Source organism: Protopterus annectens, chromosome 10.part0 (assembly GCF_019279795.1).
Source record: "Protopterus annectens isolate FY-2018-M chromosome 10.part0, PAN1.0, whole genome shotgun sequence".
Lineage (NCBI taxonomy): Eukaryota > Metazoa > Chordata > Ceratodontiformes > Protopteridae > Protopterus > Protopterus annectens.
The window spans coordinates 567,205,049-567,219,235 of NC_056744.1; the positions used below are offsets into that span (position 1 = coordinate 567,205,049).

General features: G+C 41.1%; 1 pseudogene; it reads left to right on the forward strand.

Annotated features, from left to right (window-relative positions):
* Positions 1–13,595: 13,595 nt before the first annotated feature.
* LOC122814573 lies at positions 13,596–13,705 on the forward strand (annotated as a pseudogene).
* The last annotated feature ends 482 nt before the right edge of the window (positions 13,706–14,187 follow it).

Genomic DNA, 14,187 nt, shown 5'->3' on the forward strand with positions numbered 1-14,187 from the left:
TGTCAGGGTATATTAGTGCTTGTTATTGGGTCTGAGCAAGTGCTGGGCTATAAGATGCTTTTTGAGTGCTTAGGTTGAGAGTTAGACTAGTTTCAAGGGAAAAAACTGAAGAGGAGACTTAGTGGAGCCAGGCAAAATTTAACCATAGCTTATAGTGGGGAAATGAGAGAGAGAGAGAGAGAAATTAGCCAAAAATGGCCAATAAACTAACTTCTGGGCTGGAACCACTCCTGCAAGGGACAAGTTGCTCAAAGCTCCCCTCTCACAAGTGAACAGAGGAACTTACTTCTATCCAGGTAAGGTATGGGCAACTCAGAAACTAGTATCACAGCCCTGAATTCAGCACTAGCCTGAAAACTGGACTATACTAGCTTAGAAAGGCGGGAAACAAGGAATTTTTTTTTTTTTTTTTTTTTAAGATGAGGCAAAAACAGTAAATTAATACACTTAAACAGCTTTAAACTACTACAAACTATCAGAAAAGGCTATCACACTTTAGTGTGTAGCCTACAACAGTTAAATTATTTAAACAAAAACTTTTTAAAAGTGCAGGCAGTCAAATACAATATGTGAAAAGAACAAGCTTTTAAATCACAATCAATGCTGGAAAATCTGCGTTTAGGCAGAAAACAGTTAAGTACAGCAAGAAAGTACAGAAAACTGATAATCACTCCAAAGTCTCTCTCCTATGCTAGAAGGCTTGTATCATTTTAAGGCTTTCTAGTGCTACCCAGTAGGTTAGTTACAGGAAAGATGGGAAACACGCAGATGTGGTCTTTTAAACCAGAAAACTGAAAGAGACGGACAAACTGTCCAAATGGTCAATAAACTACAATTTCTGGGCCAAGAACCTCTCCTCTCGTGGTAGACAGGCTTACCACTCCCACTGTTAAGCTAGAAGACTTTCCTCCAACACAGAAAGGCTTGCGGGGCTCAGATTACCAACAGTCCTGGATACAGCAACTCTGTATCTGGACTAGGCTAGTTACAGGAAAGGTGGGAAACCAGCGCAAATGCGGCTTTTAAACCGGACCATTGAATGAGATGGAAAAAAAATGCCCAAATGGCCAATAGCTACAATTTCTGTGCCAGGAACCACTCCTCTTGTGGTAGATAGGCTACCTAATGCTTACCACTCCCACTGATAAGCTAGAAGGCTTCCGTCCAATACAGAAAGGCTTGGGGGGGCTCAGAAGCTTACAAAGAGTCCTGGAATACAGCAAATCTGTACCTGGACTAGACTAGTTACAGGAAAGGCGGGGAACAAGTACAAACGTAGGCTTTTAAGCCAGCAAGTTGAAAGAGATGGAAAACTGCCCAGACGGCCAAATAAACTACAATTTGTGGGCCAAAACTCACTCTTCCCGTGGAGGATAGGCTACCCTAGTGCTTACCACTCCCACTGATAAGCTAGAAGGCTTTCCTCCAACACAGGAAGGCTTGGGGGCTCAGAAGCTTACTAACAATCCTGGATACAGCAACTCTCTAACCGGACTAGGCTAGTTATAGGAACGGTGGGAAACGGGTACAAGTGTGGCTTTCAAACCAGAAAGTTGAAAGAGATGGAAACTGCCCAAACAGCATATGGCTACAATTTCTAGGCCAGGGACCACCACTCTTGTGGTAGATAGGGGTACCTGATTCTTACCACTCCCACTGATATGCTAGAAGGCTTCCCTCCAACACGAAAAGGCTTGGGGGGGCTCAGAAGCTTACAAAGAGTCCTGGATTCAGCAAATCTGTAGCTGGACTAGACTAGTAACAGGAAAGGCAGGAAACAAGCGCAAACACAGGCTTCTAAATGAGAAGGTTGAAAGAGATGGGAAAGATTCCCAAGCGCAAACACAGGCTTTTAAATGAGAAGGTTGAAAGAGATGGGAAAGATTCACAAGCGGCCAATAAACTATAATTTTTGGGCCAGAAACCCCTTCTGTGGTAGATTACCTAATGCTTTACCACTCCCACTGATAAGCAAGAAGGCTTCTCTCCAACACAGAAGGGCTTGGGGGGCTCAGGAGCTTACCAACAGTCCTGGATACAGCAAATCTGTACCTGGATTACACTAGTTATAGGAAAGGTGGGGACCAAATGCAAAACGGGCTTTTAACCAGAAAGTAGAAAGAGACGGAAAAACTGCCCAAACGGCCAATTAACTAAAATTTCAGGGCCTAAACCCACTCTCTTCCCGTGGTAGATAGGCTACCTAGTGCTTACCACTCCCACTGATAAGCTAGAAGGCTTCCCTCCAGCACAGAAAGGCTTGGGGGGCTCAGAAGCTTACCAACAGTCCTGGATACAGCAAGTCTGTAGCTGGACTTGACTAGTTACAGGAAAGGCAGGAAACGAGCTTAGAATTTTTTTTTTTTTTTTTTTTTTTATATATTATATATATATATATATATATATATATATATATATAGATATAGATATATATATATATATATATATATATATATATATATATATATATATATATATTTTATATTTATATCTATATTTATATATATATATAGATATAGATATATATATATATATATATATATATATATATATATATATATATATATATATATATATATATATATATATATATATACAGGAAAGCAGCTAAAACAGCAGTAAATACAATTCAAATTGTAGTGCAGGCCAGCACACCCGAGCGTGTTGCAACACTACGGCAAATACAGCTCAAATAAATGCAATTAAATTAACAAATGACTAAAAAACAAGTGCAGAAGGCAGTAAATTAGAAGGCTACTAACAAGTAGTAATAAATGCAGAGTAAGAGCAACTGAACAGATAACACGCAGAAGAGCAACTAAGGCAGTTACAGTAAGAGCAGATGACTATAATATATATGTGTATGTGTGTGTATATATGTATATATATATGTGTATGTGTGTGTATATATGTATATATATATGTGTGTGTGTATATATATATATATATATATATATATATATATATATATATATATATATATATATATATATATATATATATATATATATATATATATATATTCTATATATATATATATATATATATATTCTATATCTATATATAATGTGTGTTTTTTTTTAGGGAAGGAACAGAGCAGGATTAAGGGGCTACAGGGGTTGTCCTTCCCAAATGCTCTCTTTCTACACAGTAGGAGTGCCTGAAATCAGAATATGGTCTCACTGCACTCAGTTGAGTGAGCAAATGAAATGGGCCCAGGAGTATCCAAATATAAATCTACAAGAGGGGCGGGCAATTTCAAAGCCACCAACATTAATACCAAAACAAGAACAGGGTAAGTGGGGAATTAACTGTAGAGAGACGGCCACAACTTCAGTTGAGTTAATATTCACTGAAAAACACACACAAATAAATTAAATACAGTACTATATGCAAAAGAGCAGATAAGTGTACTTGGATTCACTTATACATCCAGCTGATTTCAGGTAGATGTTAGCCGGACAAAGCTCTGATATTAAGTAAAGTGGAACAGTCTGTCAAGGTCCTAGTTCTTCAGTCTCTCCTATTTGGCAGACTTTCTGTACCTACAGGGGAGAGTAAATTAAAGGGGCACCCATAATGCAAAAGCCTCTGCTAGGAAAATAGTCAGATTGGTGCCATTTAGACTTTACCATAAACTGAGGCCTTTCTACTTCCTAGAGAACGATTTGTGTGGGGTTATTAATTTGACTCAGACAATGGATGGCATTTTGTCTTGCTGCTCAGTTTTGGCAAGTTTGTCTTCACCTTGTGCTGAAACAGGGAGAACCCATTGAAAGAGGTCACGTCAGAAAGTATAACCTAGGCATAGTGCCTCATTATGATGCCTGTTCCAGCTATTCTGGCTGCTAAACAGTCTGTATTATGTAAGAGGTACAAGAGCAGCAAATATTCAGCATATTGGTATGTAATATCTATATATATCCGAAACTGTAAGGAAGTGGTGGTGGTCTGAGCAATTACAAGGTCTATTCCAGAACATCTTGCTGGAAACAATTCATATAAACCGGGTACTTTATAGCTCTTGTAACAGAAATGCCTTATGCAGATTTGCACATCCTCATTTGGTTCATCACTTGGAAATCCTTATCAGGAGGATGAGGAGAGCCCTGCGGTTCAGAGGTCTTGCTTTTGGTCAAAGGTGCTACCATCAGAGTCTGCATGGAGTCCTTTATTTAAATAGTATCTTGTTAGGTTTAACTCTGATGGGGCTCAGTCACTTCAGGTTCCTGCCACACCTAGTCTGAGGGAAATCTCCCAAGATGTTGATAAGGCAGACAGAAAGGCCTTCTGAAGTTCTGGGGAGGGGCCCTCATAATGCCAACATTTTCCTGAATTTAGGGGCATCTGGAGGAGATTGTGCGGGGATCCCTTTCCCCATCTAGGTCTGAATCCAGTATGACAAACTCTGTAGTACAGCTTGTGTCTGGTTTTGCACGCTGACTTCATGAGCACATATAGAAGGAAGCCATATGAATGGCTCAAAGAGGGATATGACCCTGAATGTGGGGGTCTACAATGGCCTTTCTGAGGTCTTCATCTGTGGGGCTCACAATTGGTGCAAAAGACTCCAAAATACTAGATGTCAGGAAGTGGAGTTGAAGCCAAAGCTGTGACCACCTTGTCTGATCTTGAGTAATTTTTTCAAGTATTCATATACTGATGTATCTCTTGGTATCCTTGAAGATGGCAGTGGACCTGATATTGTGATGCCCAAAGACATTGAGCCAAGGTTAAGGCACCTGAGACATTGACCCAGAGGTCATGGCTGGCCTTTGATCCTGGCTTCTGCATCAGTAAGTCAAACATTTAAAGACACAAACAAAAAATGGCCCTGAATAGGTTGTGACTTACACTGACAAACGGCCCCTAGTGCTGACTTCAGTCCCTAGGAAATGGGAGTTGAGACTGATGGAATCAAGGGCATTTGTACAGAAAGGTCCATACTTATCTATGTTGATGTAGAATGCATAGAAAGGACATTCAGTTCTGTTAATCCTGGCAGAGAAGTAGAACACAGGGTAGCAGCTTGAGATGGCAATATCCCTGGACATTCCTTGTGTATAGTAGAGATTGGGGGGAGAAGAGGAAAAGCAACTAATTTTAAGCCTTGATAAAAGCCCCCACCATGTTTGCCAGTCAGTGCTTTTTTTTTTTTTTTTTTTTGTAAACAAAAAGGTGGCGGTACACATGTTTTCTGTTTGGGCCAACCCCCACCACCCCACCCCCAAAAAACTTTTTTCTCCAAATCCTCTCTCATGTAAATTAATAAAATCTTCTGTCTTAATACAGCAACTTACGTCTCCTCAGTCAGAGATGCAACTCATTATCAGTGGTGAAACTTGGAGCAAGAAATCTGGACAAATCCTAAAATGGGGTGGGGGGCACAAATGTCCAAATATAGGGACAGGTTGTAAATACTGATGTTAAAACTTAGTTACTTGAATAACGGGATTTCTGTTGGCGTGCATTTTCTGAAGGATATGAAGTCTGAAACTCAAATGTCACTAAAGTGACTAGAATTGTCAGTGATTTGTCAGAGACCAAAAATATGGTACATAGGAAGATTACATGGCAGCATGATTATAATATGAACGAACAGCAACAATAAATAACATGGTTATTTAGGTCAGAGGAGATCAAGAGTATATGCAAACACAGAACAGATCATGCAAGTGTAACTGGATACAGAAAGCTGTCAATGCATGGTATAAAGACAGAAAAAGAACATTCTCTGCCTCCTCATTGCCGCCCTTTGCCTCAGGAATAGTTACTTGATGGCTGTTATACCATGATGCTGATTAGCGGTAATTGCGGTATACAAGCTAATCAAAAATCGCAAAGCAGTACCACTACTGTTCAGTGTGGAACAGTGGGCTGACTCTGTCTGAAATGTGGAGCATTCCACACAATCCAGAGCATTTGGCTGCTCAGGTCGTAGCTGAGGTGCTCCTACGCTGTACCGGTGCATACTGTCACAAAAAAATCCATGTTACCAGTAATCTGGCTTGGATGGACTCCTTACAGACCTAACAATAACTGTTGAGGAGGAACAAGATCCAGCAAATCTGGAAAGCTCTTTCTCTGAGGAAAAGCTTCCCATTCTCCTTTCTCAGAAAATGATCCTGAATGAGGAACATCCCTAGCTTGGTAACCTCCAAGCAAGAGGCCTGGGAAGGAGCCTGTTGTATACTAACTGGGTGAGATGGAGGTTGAGATGGCTTAGCTGCTTGGGTTTCCACTCTATGGGCCTTAGATGTGGAAGGTCTGCTGTCTGTAAGTAGATCTTCCTTTGTATTCTCCTTTTATTTCTCTTTACTCTGTGCATTTTTGGTTTCTCTGAAAGTAATCCACTTAGAATATGCTTGCTCTATCTTTCTTGGAGAGTTTGGTCAAAGACTACCTTACAATACAAAAGTGATTAAGATGTTCTGTTCCCAAGCACACCATACAAAACTCATGGGTATCTTTGGTAATCTTATGGCTTCAGTAGCCACGCTTCCTGAAACTGGAGGCACTGTCTTAACTACATAGTTTGCAAGACGTTATCAAATTGGCAACCCCTTAACACTGAAGTATTTTTTTCTTGAGTGACCGATATAGTTAGAAGGACTAAGCTAGATAACTGTGGCACTAATGTGGAGGGGGGATAGAGAAGCTACAATTAAATTAGAAACTGTCAAGAATGCTGTTCCTGTACAGTTCAAACAATGCCTTGTTAAAAAAAAAAAAAAAAAAATGATAGACTTGTCTTGTAGCTCAAGCTGAAAGGATTGGGTCTGTATAATAATATCAAAAAAAAAATGATAGACTTGTCTTGTAGCTCAAGCTGAAAGGATTGGGTCTGTATAATAATATCAAAAAAAAAAAAAGACCTGAGGTGTGGAAGGAGTGATGCACTGTGGGATACATAAGAGAACCATATGAATAATACTAGGCAAGAGATCACAGGGACCTTAAGATGCCTAATCGTATACACCTTTAAGTAGATGAACTTACAACATTCTTCTCCCTTGGCAATTACTTAATACTGCTTACATCTCAGACTTGGCAGGGCTTTACATGACTGACAGAAGCAAATTTACACCAGGCGTATCTGTTCAGTCATAGACTAGCCTAAAAGGTAGCCAGAGTAGTAGTTTTGACCTGTAGTGGCAACTTATTCCACAGGCTAAAAATATGCCATTACAAACCTATCCTTCGAGTGAGTCGTGTTTTGTTGTAGATCTAGGTCTGTAGTTTGGGTGCCTGTAGAGGCACTGATTTCACAAAGAAATAGGAGGCCAAATAGAACTGGGTCTTTCATGGCTTGAAAAGCTAGGCTCTGACTTTGGAGCAAGCCAGTAGGCTACTGAGTATAAGGTAAATCATGCTAATCTTTTGGGATAGTTCAAGGTTCATAGGTTGGTACTACAATTCCATGGCCATTTCTTCCCACAGTATTTACTTCCATGGACCCCTGTCTAGCAGGGCGACTGATGTGATCCCTGGGGTGAATTTCCTATCTCCCATCCAATTATCAAGGTTCCTTTTTTCAAGAGGGCCAAAGAAATGCTCTGCTTGACATGTATGGGCAGTCTGTTCCGGAGTCTCTGGGTCAGGAACCTATCCCTCCAGAATGTTTTGTTCATTGTGATGAAAGGATTAGATCCCTGGAGCGTGGGTCTCTGAGGGATTGGGATTTCTTTAAGTGTAGCATGTCCAACAGCTCTGGGTTTGACATGGCCTTGTATGTTAAGCAGAGATCGCCTCTGAGTATATGATATGCAACAGAGTATAGGCGGAGTTTTTTAGACGGTCAGCATAGGATATCTGATTTAGGCCTTTGATTTCTTTTAGTGGGGCATTTCTACGGCCTTTCCAGTTGTTGCAGATGTCTTGAGAGGTACATGCCAAACAAGGCGTTGTATTCTATAATGGGTCTAATGAGGGAAGAGTACAGTGGGACAATTGCCTCCTTTTTTTGGATGAAAAGCCTTTAGTGATGAGATGTTCCACATAGAAGGATTTCCTGACTGTTGTGGCGATGTGGTTATCGTAGGTGAGACCACTATCTACCTGTGTCCCCAAGTCTCATCACACTTTCGGTGTTTAGCGTACTGCCACCTATGTGGTAATTCACGGGTACATGTTTTTTCCCCAAAGGGGATAACTATATACATTTCTTGGCATTGAGCTTGAGCACATGGCTCTGGCACCAAGCGTCCATTTTTGTAAGGCCCTTTTGTAGAAAATCCACATCATTTGGGGATTCAGTAATGGCTCCCAGTTTGCAATCATCTGCGAACTTTGTTAGCCAGAGTCCCTTAGTGTTGGCCTGTACTTCAGAGAAGTAGATGCCAAACAAGAGTGGTCCCAGGACTGAACCCTGAGGTCATTTGCCTGGAGCTGGATTTGGAGTCTGCTACATTTACAGTGTGGGTTCTGTCAGTAAGCCAGTTGGCAACCCATTGAGTGATGTAGGGATTAATGCCCAGCTTTGTAAGTTTTTCTATGATTCCAGAGTGGGGGATGGTGTCTAAGGCCTTGGCGAGGTCCAGATAAGCTGTGTGGACCATCTTACCCTTGCCCATGGCTCTGGAGACTGATTCGAAGAAGTCAGTCAGGTTTAGGAGATGAGATCGACCCTTCATGAACCCAAACTGCTTGGGGTCCAGTGTTTGAAGGTTGCCAATGTCTTTGTTTATAAGTTCCATAATAATACGTTCCATGGCCTTGCACATCAGGCTCGTCAGACTGATGGGGAGGTAGTTCCCGGGATCCAAGGTGGATTCCCCCTTGTAGAGTGGGATAACTGTAGCTGTGCGCCACTCACTGGGCATGGAGCCTAACGTGAGGCTATGATTAAACATGACACTTGGGGTGAGGTGCCAGTTCATTTTGTGGTTCATGTAGTACACAGCCTGGGATGTCATCTGGTCCCATGGATGCTGTATTCTTAGCTTTGGTGAGTGCGTTTTTTGCAGGTGTGGCCATTATTACTGGAATTTGCCAATCTTTTGATATTGAGATGGGCCCTTTAGGGGGGTGAAGTTTGCACTGAATCGATCTGCCAGGATATTGGCAATATCCTTGGGATCAGTATATTTAATGCCATTCTTTTGTTTATCAGATCTGAGCATTGCCATTTAGATTCTTGACATAACTATAGAATGCCTTGTGGTTGCCTTTGGAATCTTTGGCAATTTTATTTTCGTAACTAGCTTTGGAGGATTTTGAGGGATCTCAGCTTCTTACTGAGGCTGGTAAGGGAGTTTTTTGCATCCTGGGATTTTCCTCTCTTCTGCAACAGTTTCTTCCTTTTGTTGTAAAGTTTGTTTATGGCAAGGGACCACCAGATTGGCTACCTTTTTTTGGAGGAGAGAGTCTTGGTTCTATTGGGGATGGCACGATTTATGCACAAGTGGATGTGCTCGTACAGTGCCTTAGTGTAGGATTCCGTAGTCAAACTTTCAGTTCCCATCTGCATGGGTGTCATGAAGTTTGTGACTTCTGACTTCAGTAGCATGAATTTGGGTTTAAGACCCTTGATGTTTTTGGTTAGAAATCTTTGGGGGGGGGTCCTTTCCAGTTGAGTGATGTATACTTTGATTTGTACATGCCAAAGGGTCATTGTGTTCAGTTATTGGTTTGATAAAAGAGCAGGGGAAGGAAGACTTATTTGGCTCTTGAAAATATTCACTTGGTAATTAACTGGGCCAAATAGGATTTCTTGATTTATGATGGAAACCTGCTGATCATATGTGAAAGAGTTGTCCAAAAGTACTCTGGTCTGTTATGGCCCCTCTCTACCTGAAAAGGAGTACCATTTATAACATATTTATAACCTATCATTGAGTATAATGCCCCCTTTGGTATGTACCTAACCAGGCATATCCAACAATTGGAACGTCCACAGAGGTTCCTCACTAAAAGAATACAGGGCGTAAGTAATCTGTCCTATGCAGACGACCTCAGGCCCTATCTCTCTATTCTGTCTCCTTACAGGCTTTTGAGGGAAGATCTATGCCTGACATAAAGGGCATTGTCAGACCCCACTCTGATGGACCTCCTGCATATCCACAAAACAAACAGCACCAGAATTACCCATTCTAAAGATTTAAACCTTGCCTGTGATATAAATAGGCCATGCTGGAGAGATGGGTATGTATCCCAGAAACTACCCTGTCTATGGAACAGGGTCCCCATCCATGTGAACAGAGTTCCTCCCTAACCTATTCAAGTACAACTTGGACAATTGGATGGGATACGGGAAAGTCATCCCTGGTTTGGCACCTATGTCTCTAATGGAGAGAGGTAGCCTGTAAATGGTTCATCTCCCAGGCCCATGTTTACACTTATCAAAGGTATCAGAACATATCAGAGATTTGGGTTGCATGGCTAGGCTTAAAAAGGCCCTTGTGGTCATTAACCTGTTAAGCACCTATGAGGTGGGAACTGATTTTTGCCAACCTCCATTTGTCTGCACTATATTATTACAATTACCACCCCATAGCTATTCTCTCTCCACTCTCCAAAATACTAGAGATGCATACACTCAGGTCTCGGACTACCTCCTTAATAACAACCTCCTTTCCAATACTCAGCATGGTTTCTGACCAAACCATAGCACCACCACTGCCTTAGTCTCTTTTACTAACACTATATCCTTCAGCATAAAAACAATGGCTATCTCTCCTCTGCTACTTTCCTAGACCTATCTAAAGCATTTGACATGGTGCCACACAAACAACTTATCTCTGTCCTCAATCACCTATCCTTCTCACAATCCATCACCAACTGGTTTCAGAGTTACCTGTTTGACCGCCAACAATCCGTTGTATGGCAAAATGACATCTTCCCAACTACCTGTCTCCATAGGGGTTCCCCAAGGATCCATCTTCTGACCCCTACTCTTCTCAGTTTTCACCAATAATCTAGCCTCTGCCACCAAACATGGCACGCTCATACAATACGCAGATGACTCGACCATCATCTGCTCAGCCCAGTCCCTACCCAAACTGCAAAAAGTCACACAGGAAGCCTTTTCATCTGTTGAAACTTGGTTATCCCATGCCCAATTAATACTCAACCCAAACAAAACTAAACTACTCATCTTCCAACCCATCAAACCTACTCAAAACAATTCCCACTTAACATCACAGCAAAAGACAACACCACTATATACCCAACTGAACACACCAAATTGCTAGGAGTGGAAATAGAAAATAAACTAAAATTTGACATTCACATATCCATGACCATAAAAGTCCACAAAAAACTAGATGCGTTCTACAGAAATAAGCAACTTCTCACCAAAGCAGCAAAGATTTCAATAGCAAATTCCCACCTTATCTCCACCCTACTTTATGCCTCTCCAATATATGCCAGCCTAAGGCAATGCGATCTAAACAAGCTAGAGACCTGCTACAACAAAATCTCCAAATTCGCCACAGGGGCATCCTACCATAGTCACCACTGTCTCACTTGCTGAACTGGGCTGGCTTGAACTCCCTCACCTTCTTCAGTGGTATCAACTCTCACTCGCCCACAAACTAGTAAACCATCCACTAAATGTCCCATCCCTCCAGAATCTACTCCATCCCTATTGCACCACCAGACCACGAAGATCCAGGAACAAAAATAATTTGCAGATCACTAAAGCCAATAACTCTGCTGGTGAAGCACTATTCTCTTGCACCATAGCCAAATTATGGAACTCCCTCCCACAATTACCTCCGTACCATCATGCACCCACTTCAAAACTTTACTAAAAACGCACCTAAAAACATGCTGGCTATGCCCTTGCAACTCCCACTCTAATATCACCAACCCCCATCCAACCACTACCTTTCTTTCCACTCCACTAACTACCTTGATTATAGCAAGCTCAGATGCTCATAAGCCTAGTACTTATTATACAGCAGGAACTTCTTATTGTAACATTTTGTTAATGTCCGTTATGTACTTCACAGATAAAGATTCTAGTTGTGTATTGATGCACTATGTTCTTCATCTGTAAATATGTTGCAAGTAATTGCTATGTAAATTGTTAATCACTATGTAATCCAATGTAACTACTGTCTGTTTATTTTAACTGTGGAGCTTTTCTCCCCGGGCCGCCACTGAAAATGGACCTACGTCCAGTCGGACACTCCCGGTCAACAAATATAAATAAATATTTGTATTTAAACCAAAAACTGAGCGTCACAGTCCACAAGCGCAAATAAATCCAGTCCTTAGGATACGAGAACCAACAATTTATTGAGTAATCCACAAAAGTGCAGCAAAAAGAAGGCAAATATTTGTATTTAACTTTAGACCGTTTTCAGTACACCGGATCTGTGCATATTCCAACCTTTGCTGGAGCTGTTTATCTGATGAGCCGTTAACAGTACACAGGTTGTAGTCATCAACAATGTTGGTCACTCACACTTCTGAATATTGGCTTGGGTATTGGCAAAATAAATGCAAACAGGAGACTGCCTAGTGTGGATCCCTGTGGCACTGAAATCATTACAATTACACATTGAGTTTGTTCCATCAGCTTAACCTAGGATCTGTTGGGGAGCCAGTTTTCATTGAGCAGTGTATGGGTTTACATTTTTGCTTTATTTTTCAATAATTCTGACTTTGGAAGTGATATCAAAAGCCTTTGCCAGTTCAGGAAATGTCTGCACAGAGTGACTGCTGTGTACAGCCTCTGTAACCATTTCAAAAAAGCTTATTAGGTTGCTTGAACTGTGAGGAGAGGATCTTTTTTTATGAAGACCAGGCCTACACATTTAATTGCATGGTCTAGGTAACTTAAGAGCTTCACATTACCAATACACAGTGTGTTGTACGCCCACAGTGTTGTGGACCTCAGCTTCTTGTCACTCAGTCTTTCCAATGGCAAGCTAATGCTGATGCTAGAATAATAAGGTTAGTATTACAGTAGCACAAGCTGGGGATATAAGGGGGTGACACTGTTACAGCATCAGATGCATGCAGCATTTTACTATACTTCTATCAGTTACTTAACTAGTTGTGTTCTGGAAATGTGGCTGTCTAACACTTCTGCTAAATATTCAAATGCTTTGATTTTCCCAACCGAAAAAAATGCATCAAATCATGATGCAGTGTTTACCTTTTAGCACATTTCTTTGGTGATTGGCCCTTTCATTTCGTAACTGTGTATATAGATGCCTATGGAACGTGTCTCAAAATGTTTATTCTACACTGTCCTGTGTGATTATCAAGTAGGACCAAGGTTGTAAAGCTTTTTTGTAGAAGAATGATGAGGAAGGTGAAGTGTATGAGGACTGAGTTCAGTAATAATATAGTAAAGTAATAATATAGTAAAAGCAGTGGAGAGTAAAGTGCAATAAAAATTAGTGTTACACCGGAGAGCTTCCCCAGTTGTTCCTGATTGACTTTTGCACATGAGAAGCAAAATATCAGGGATAGCCGGTACTAAATGTTTTGTATGACTTGAATGTCATCTGCACTCAAGTGACACTGGGTAAATGACAGTTAATGTAGTTCACAACCTGAAATAAGCATTTGGAAAAGAAAGCAGCGCATATGAAAATGACTAGTGAGTTATAAAGGCCGCCAGAAAATCTCTGGTATTTATCTACGGCCATACCACCTTGAACACGCCCGATCTCGGAAGCTAAGCAGGGTTGGGCCTGGTTAGTACTTGGATGGTAGGACCGCCTGGGAATACCAGGTGCTGTAGGCTTTTGCACACTGACAGCAGAGGGCACTGCGGCCTCATCTTTACTTTTACTCTTCTGATTGTAAAATGGCTGATGTTTCTACAGTAAGCATTTCAACACCTTAGAATACATCAGACTAGAACAGACCAGCAGTCTGAACTAGAATGCATGCAATTTCAGTACCCATTTCATGTTTTCATTGCTTTTTTTTTACTGCATGGATGATTGATTGTACGTATTAAAGCATACAGCACAGTGTGAAATGAGAACAGTTAGGCAGCTTCCATCTGGGTGCAGCTGTTAACTTGCAGTGCACTCATTTTTTTAGAAGCTTAAATCTTAAAGGAATTGGATTTAACAAACTGAACTAACTTGCTGCACTCGACCAGAGGCTAGTGTGTAAATTTTAGAGCCAGCACAACCCTTTTTTTTCTACAGTGTTTAAATGAATAGAGAAGAAAAAAGTACATGCCTTTAAAATTTCCTGATTTTTGAGACACACCTC